Here is an 8,702-nt window from a genome sequence, read left to right on the forward strand (position 1 = left end):
ATGTTGGTGTTACTTTTGTCCAGGTGCGAAAGGGCAGTGTGGAGTGCAATAGAGACTGCATCATCTGTGGAACTGTTGGGGCTGTATGCAAATTGGAGTTTGTCTAGGGTTTCATGGACAATGGTGTTGATGTGAGCCATGACCAGCCTTTCAAAGCACTTCATGACTACAGACGTGAGTGCCACGGATCGGTAGTCATTTAGGCAGGTTACTTTAGTGTTCTTGGGCACAGGGACTATGGTGGTCTACTTGAAACATGTTGGTTTTACAGACTCAGTCAGGGACAGGTTGAAAATGTCAGTGAAGACACTTGCCAGTTGGTCAGCTTATGCATGGAGTACATGTCCTGGTAATCCGTCTGGCCCTGTGGCCTTGTGAATGTTGATCTGTTTAAAGGTCTTACTCACATCGGCTGCGGATAGCGTGATCACATTGTCGCCCAGAACAGCTGGTGTTCTCGTGCATGTTTCAGTGTTACTTGCCTCGAAGTGAGCATAGAAGTAATTTCTCTCATCTAGTAGACTCGTGTCACTGGGGAGCTCTCGGCTGTGCTTCCCTTTGTAGTCTGTAATAGTTTGCAAGCCCTGCCACATCCAACGAGCATCGGAGCCAATGTAGTACGATTAGATCTTTGTCCTGTATTGATGCTTTGCCTGTTTGATGGTTCATCGGAGGGCGTAGCAGGATTTTTTATAAGCTTCCGGGTTAGAGTCCTGCTCCTTGAAAGCGGCATGAGGATGCCTGTAATCCATGGCTTCTGGTTGGGGTATGTAAGTACAGTCACTGTGGGGACAACGTCATCGATGCACTTATTGATGAAACTAGTGACTGATGTGGTGTACTCCTCAATGCCATCGAAAGAATCCCGGAACATATTCCAGTCTGTGCTAGCAAAACAATCCTGTAGCTTAGCATCTGCTTCATCTGACCACTTTTTTATTGACCGAGTCTCTGGTGCTTCCTGCTTTCATTTTTGCTTGTAAGCAGGAATCAGGAGGATAGAATTATGGTCAGATTTTCCAAATGGAGAGCGAGGGAAAGCTTTGTACATGTCTCTGTGTGTGGAGTAAAGGTGGTCAAGAGTTTTTTCCCTCTGGTTGCAAATTTAACATGCTGATAGAAATAAGGTAAAACTGATTTAAGTTACCCTGCATTAAAGTCCCAGGCCACTAGGTGCGCCCCCTCTGGATGAATGTTTTCCTGTTTGCTTATGGTGGTACATAGCTCATTGAGTGCGGTCTTAGTGCTAGCAGCAGTATGTAGACAGCTATTAAAAATACAGAAACTCTCTAGGTAGATAGTGTAGTCTACAGCTTATCGTGAGATACTCTACCTCAGGCGAGCAAAACCTTGCGACTTCCTTAGATATCGTGCACAAGCTGTTGTTTACAAATATACATAGACCGCCACCCCTTGTCTTACCAGAGGCTGCTGTTCTGTCCTGCCGATACAGTGTATAACCTGCCAGCTGTATGTTATTCATGTCATCGTTCAGCCACGACACGGTAAAACATAAGATCTTAAGGTTTAGGTTTAGATCTTATCTGTCGGATATCAGTTTGTCTCTGTGAATGACTTGTCCTCTGACAAATCAACTGTACATTTCGGTGTTCCTCAAGGTTCCGTTTTAGGACCACTATTGTTTTCACTATATATTTTACCTCTTGGGGATGTCATTCGAAAACATAATGTTAACTTTCACTGCTATGCGGATGACACATAGCTGTACATCTTGGCCATGTTCTGTTATAATCTCCACCCGGCACAGCCAGAAGAGGACTAGCCACCCCTCATAGCCTGGTTCCTCTCTAGGTTTCTTCCTAGGTTTTGGCCTTTCTAGGGAGTTTTTCCTAGCCAACGTGCTTCAACACCTGCATTGCTTGCTGTTTGGTGTTTTAGGCTGGGTTTCTGTACAGCACTTTGAGATATCATCTGATGTACAAAGGGCTATATAAATAAATTTGATTTGAAATAAATTTGATAAGATAAGATATTATAGTATTTAATGTCCCATTGGTAAGAGTTCGTCCAATTTATTATCCAGCGATTGTATGTTGGCTAGTAGTACGGATGGCAAGGGAAGATTAGCCAATCGTCGGCGGATCCTCACAAGGCACCTCTTGCGTCTTTTTCTCCTGCAAATGACGGGGATGTGGACCTGTTCGGGTGTCTGGAGTAAATCCCTCTCGTCCGACTCATTAAAGAGAAATTCTTCGTCCAGTTCAAGGTTGGTAATTGCTGTTCTGATTTCTAGAAGCTCTTTTTGGTCATAAGAGACGGTTGCAGCAACATTATGTACAAAATATGTTTAAAACAATGTGAACAAACAAACAAAATAGCACTGTTGGTTAATTAAGAGCCCATGAAACGGCAGCCATCCTCTCTGGCTCCATCTGGCTCCATCTTGTTACTGCTCACAGGCCTCAGTATCACCCATTATCTGACCCAGTAGGCTCACGTTGTTACTCACCACAGTACACAGCAGTACTGTGTGTCCAAAAGTATCCTATTTATTAAAATCAAATACAAAGTGCCAAAGACTGATGACAAAGACTGGTCTGGTCATGAAGGAAATGATTAACCTCATATGCAGCAAGGTTATCAGTTAAGATGTGAAGAAACGTGAATACTACCAGGTGTTCCATGTCATACAGTGAAGGCTAATTGTTTGGTACTGACAAAGACACCTCTTTACATGTGAGATGTCTTTCTTTTACATGTAATTCAATGGTAGAGCTTGAACTGAATACTCCCTGTTCCCCAGTGACTATATCTCTGTCATGCGTGGCTCTCTAAGTCAGATCCTACACTCTAGAAGTAAAGGTGTCTGGAGCTTTTGGGTTGCCACACTAGTGGAAACATTCTAGTTTAAAAAGGTTCCTCGAGGAACGCTTTTGAAAAGGGTCTATTTGAGGAACCCCTATGTAAAGGTTCAAACCTGAACTTTATTGTCATGGGAGGGGTTCAATTTTGAACATTCCTTATCATTTATTGTAGAGGTGACAGACAATCAGATTGGAGGCGTGGCTTATTGGAAGCGTGGCTTTCAGGTAGTTTGGAATAGTTTTGGCCAACCGTCCTTGAATATCTTTACATATTATGTTTTTGATTATAATATTATTAATATTAGCATTGCTGATTACGTATTGTAATAAAGTGGTAACTATTCCAACTTTGGGATTTGCATAGGCTCTTGAGGAACTCATACACCTCTGTTAGCCTCATTAAAGCTACCAAACTGTCATTGTTCAACCTTAACATGTGATGACACAACAGAACAGATGAACAGGAACGAAATTTACTCTAACGGGTGGCCAAACACCTAACTAAAATACTAAGCCACGCCTTCACTCCAGGGATCCTCCAGGAACCCGTTGCTCCATCGAACCATTAAAGGTTTCTCCAAGAACCCCTTAGCTAACAGAAGATGTGAACCATTGATGAGTCACAACTAATCCTAAGCATGAACAGGTGTGGGTGTGAATGAGTAAATCGTGGAAAAAAGGATCAAGGCTGTTTTGTGAACCAAGGACAAAGAGAGAAATCTGAGCAAATTAAATTTGACAGAGATAGATCTGAAACTTAGATCTGATCTGAGTTTCGGATTTCTATTGTTATAATTTATTACAGCCTTGTAGGTGATCCCATCAAGATTAGAATGGTCCCTTTAGGAGAGACCTGCTCCCCTGTCCATGGCACACAACTGATATGTGATGCTTCATTTAAATTTTTTCTTTCCCTAATTGGACCTCTACTTATAAATGTCAGATGAATCGCTAGGCTTGTCCTCTATTCAAAGTGAGAGCTTTTTCTATTGTCAGGAACCAGTGTTTCCTTTTGTATGTCTCTATTTTAGTTTGGTCAGGGCGTGAGTTGGGGTGGGCATTCTATGGTTTGTTCTGCGTGTTAGATTTCTATGTGTTTGTGTAACAGTATACCTTTAGACCGTCCCCTCGCCCATACCCGGGCACGAACTCTGCACACATCAACAACAGTCACCCACGAAGCATCGTTACCCATCGCTCCACAAAAGCCGCGGCCCTTGCAGAGCAAGGGGAACTACTACTTCAAGGTCTCAGAGCGAGTGACGTCACCGATTGAAACGCTATTTAGTGCGCACCACCGCTAACTAAGCTAGCTGTTTCACATCCGTTACATTTGGCCTGGTATGGTTCCCAATCAGAGGCAGCTGTCCATCGTTGTCTCTGATTGAGAACCATACTTAGGCAGCCTGTTTTCCCACTATGGGTTGTGGGTAGTTGTTTTCTGTTTTGTGTGTATTGCACCTTGCAGAACTGTTTGTTTGTCGTGTTGTTTTTTGTTCAAGTATTCATATTTATTAAAAGTATTATGAATACTTCCCACGCTGCACCTTGGTCCTCTTCTCCTTCTCCCGACGACAATCGTTCTTATCCAGAGTGACTTACAGGAGCAAGTAGAGTTAAGTGCCTTGCTCAAGGGTACATCGACAAATTTCTAACCTAGTCGGCTTGGGGATTCGAACCAACAACTTGTGGTTACTGGCCCAATGCCCTTAGCCTAGTAGCCTAGTAGCCTATCTCCAGGCCCATTGTACTGTTGTCACGGCTATTATAAGTAATATACACTGCTCAAAAAAATAAAGGGAACACTAAAATAACACATCCTAGATCTGAATGAATGAAATTCTTATTAAATACTTTTTTCTTTACATAGTTGAATGTGCTGACAACAAAATCACACAAATTATCAATGGAAATCAAATTTATCAATCCATGGAGGTCTGGATTTGGAGTCACACTCAAAATTAAAGTGGAAAACCACACTACAGGCTGATCCAACGTTGATGTAATGTCCTTAAAACAAGTCAAAATGAGGCTCAGTAGTGTGTGTGGCCTCCACGTGCCTGTATGACCTCCCTACAACACCTGGGCATGCTCCTGATGAGGTGGCGGATGGTCTCCTGAGGGATCTCCTCCCAGACCTGGACTAAAGCATCTGCCAACTCCTGGACAGTCTGTGGTGCACCAACGCCAGTCTGTGGTGCACCAACGCCAGTCCACCAACGCCAGTCAGGGCGCCAGTGGCGAATTTGCCAATCTTGGTGTTCTCTGGCAAATGCCAAACGTCCTGCACAGTGTTGGTCTGTAAGCACAACCCCACCTGTGGACGTCGGGCCCTCATACCACCTTCATGGAGTCTGTTTCTGACCATTTGAGCAGACACATGCACATTTGTGGCCTGCTGGAGGTCATTTTGCAGGGCTCTGGCAGTGCTCCTCCTGCTCTTCCTTGCACCAGGTAGCGGTCCTGCTGCTGGGTTGTTGCCCTCCTACGGCCTCCTCCACGTCTCCTGATGTACTGGCCTGTCTCCTGGTAGCGCCTCCATGCTCTGGACACTACGCTGACAGACACAGCAAACCTTCTTGCCACAGCTCGCATTGATGTGCCATCCTGGATGAGCTGCACTACCTGAGCCACTTGTGTGGGTTGTAGACTCCGTCTCATGCTACCACTAGAGTGAAAGCACCGCCAGCATTCAAAAGTGACCAAAACATCAGCCAGGAAGCATAGGAACTGAGAAGTGGTCTGTGGTTATCACCTGCAGAACCACTACTTTATTGGGGGTGTCTTGCTAATTGCCTATAATTTCCACCTGTTGTCTATTCCATTTGCACAACAGCATGTGAAATGTATTGTCAATCAGTGTTGCTTCCTAAGTGGACAGTTTGATTTCACAGAAGTGTGATTGACTTGGAGTTACATTGTGTTGTTTAAGTGTTCCCTTTATTTTTTTGAGCAGTGTTATATATCTCCCTTTTCCCAATGAGAGTTCAACAAAAGGGCTTATCTAGAAAAAAGTCCTAAATGACTTATTCGAGGTAGACAGGGGTTGGAGCACTCAACCGTGGGAGTTCATTCACATGCAATTTGGAGGATTGTTGTCAGGTGTGATTGTCGGTTCCCGTGTAGTTTCAAAAAGAAAACGTGTGTTATTCTGTGTTAGTACTACTGCTATGACAAGACATACACAAACACCAAGCACTGGCCAGTGGCAGGCGACTGAAAAAGTTGATGGTCATTTGTGTTTGATTGTGTAGGGATCAGGTTTAACACTGTGGGGGCACAGCACTTAGACTTCCGCTTGCACTAGTTTCCTCTCCTTTTATGTGGATGTCATGGTGGACCATGGTTCCCCCCCAGAGAACACACCAGATCAGGCTTCAGTACACAGCCCTTGGAGGGAGCAGAATGGTAGATAGGTGGCTCAGCTGGAAGACATCCAACTGGCATAATCAAGGTGTTGACAGACACCTCAAGGTCACAGGGCAGTTTCACACCTCTGGGAGGACACATGGACAGTATCAGTGTGATAGCTGTGAAAGTGACGTTTTATGGATTAGGGATCGACCTGGAGCTTATATGGCCACCTCTGGTTTGACCTACTAATGAGAGATATAATGAAATGGTTTCAGTGTCTTTAGAGAGGAAAATGTGATATTGCGGTAAGTTAGGTATTTTACAGGAATCCACGACCACAGGGCATGAAAGAATCCCAAGCCCCCAGGAAAATGAACTGTTTTGTGTTGTTTAAGATCATATCTAAGAAAAGGGTTGTGTGTTGATGTCTGTAGGTCTAGGGAAATCACCGATATCTAAAAGAAAATTGGACGGGGCGGTTAGGCATGTTTCCCGGACACTTCTCCTCAGACACCCAGAAGAGAACAACAGGGAAACAGAATATTCTACAACAAAACACACAACTTGGCACCGGGCTGGGACAGAGCAAGGGGAACACAAAGACGTCTGATAGAAAAACTCAATAAGTGTCGGTTTTGTCTGCGATATCCACAGGGTGAAAACAATGGGCGGGAGGGTGTCAGGTGAACAAATTATAGTTAAGGGGGACCAAAGTCGATACACATTCTCAGAAGTGAAGGGGCTTTTTTTCTGTAATGTAATATTCTAAATCTGGCCTAGTTTTTATCAACATAATCTCTGTCCCTTTGTGTAGGGGAATGGTGGATGGACAGTTGGCTGGGTAGTACTAGAATAGTGTGATAGGGATGTCCTGCGGCCATAGAGGCAGTAAGTTGAGGTGGCTGAATGATACTGGCAAATGGTTGCAAAGTTACAGTAGAATAGACTCTCTGTGAACCCTCTTGTGTTCCTCTTAACACACACCGGCCTCTGGAATATGGGGGGCAATTTTGCGACACCAAGATGTTATCTTTTAAAACATTTGCCATTTACAAAATAACTGTTAGTAAATAATTTAATTTAAAATAAAATTATCAGATTCAGTCAAATTTCTCTAATACAACAATCTTCTAAAAACTTCAACATCTGGAAAGCATGTTTTCCTCACTAAAAGACATTCAGAAGTTTTTCTAATTGTAAACTGATGATGTAATGATGGTTACATGACATGAACCAACAAATAGTTATTTGATTCCTTTAGGATTCCTTTTCTTTGCATAATCCTTTGACATAACTAGTACAGTGTGGGTAAGTGGGAAAGGGGGATACCTAGTCAGTTGTCCAACTGAATGTATTCAACTGAAATGTGGCTTCCGCATTTAACCCATTTTACCTCATTATTCCTCAGTAAATACCAGGTAAAACATGACTGGTACCCATTGATGTTGAAAGAATGTTCTCCTATCTCCATATGGCAGCCTCACCTTGTTGGCCCTGTGCCTGCTTGCTCTGCCTCGGTCCTGGGGGGGTGGAGGGGTTGAGAGCTGGGGGAAGTGTCCGCTGGAAAAACACATTGCTGGGCAGTAGAGGTGAGTCTGACTGGGTAGAGCTCCTTCTGTGGTGGGAGACAGACAGCACCTGCTGCTCTCACACCAACCTGTATTGGAGTGTTTTTTGCTCTGGGTTTTCCCTGGTCTGTCCGTAGGCGTAGGGCTTGCTGCTCCCTCTCCTGCCACCTAGTGGTGTACTGTGGAATGGCAGCATGTTCTCAGAGCGGTCTGACTCCACACGGTCTATTCCTGGGAAAAAAGGACCATACACAGGTCCATAACTTACAAAGAGAGGGGGTCAAGCTCCTCACTCTGGTTCCACTCCTCATTCTAGCATCTCTTTATCTCTTATCTTAACATGTATGGACCAAGAACTTAATTGAGCATCTGACCAAAAACGTAAGACTTTAGTTCTGGCTTAACAGAGATTACATTTACAATGACTGACATTACATGCTAATATAAGCAATATCTCAATTACATGCTAACCAAACTAACACTAAATTACACATTGGCACTAGAAGGCATCAACAGCTTGGTTTTAAGCCTCCTGTCCTGTCTGTTCTGTCTGTATCTGGAGGTAAGGTAGTTCATCTTCTGGGAGAGGTGAGGCAGCTGGACCAGACCCTCTTCCAGGTTCCTCTCCTCAGTTGGGACACCTCCGACTGTAGGGCCTGCATCGCCTCACTGGAGAGACACCACGAGAGAGAGGTTAGTCAACTCAAAAACATTAGGGTTTTGGTCACTATGATGTTAAGCCTTATTACCTGGTAGCCAGTCCTGGTTATCATTTTCATAAGGTCAAGTTTACTCTTGAGTTGAATACTCAGTGTTTTTAGACTAACCTTTGCCCAGATGTACTGCCTCTACTGGAAAACATCAACACTTCCACTAGGACCACAGCAGAAGCTGTGTGAATCTTCACCACTCACCATGAGGTTTAACAGGTACACTCTGACTAGGTCTGGTCAGT

The sequence above is a fragment of the Oncorhynchus mykiss genome, chromosome 8 (genome assembly GCF_057628025.1).
Source record: "Oncorhynchus mykiss isolate SJ-2025 chromosome 8, ASM5762802v1, whole genome shotgun sequence".
NCBI classification, from domain to species: domain Eukaryota; kingdom Metazoa; phylum Chordata; class Actinopteri; order Salmoniformes; family Salmonidae; genus Oncorhynchus; species Oncorhynchus mykiss.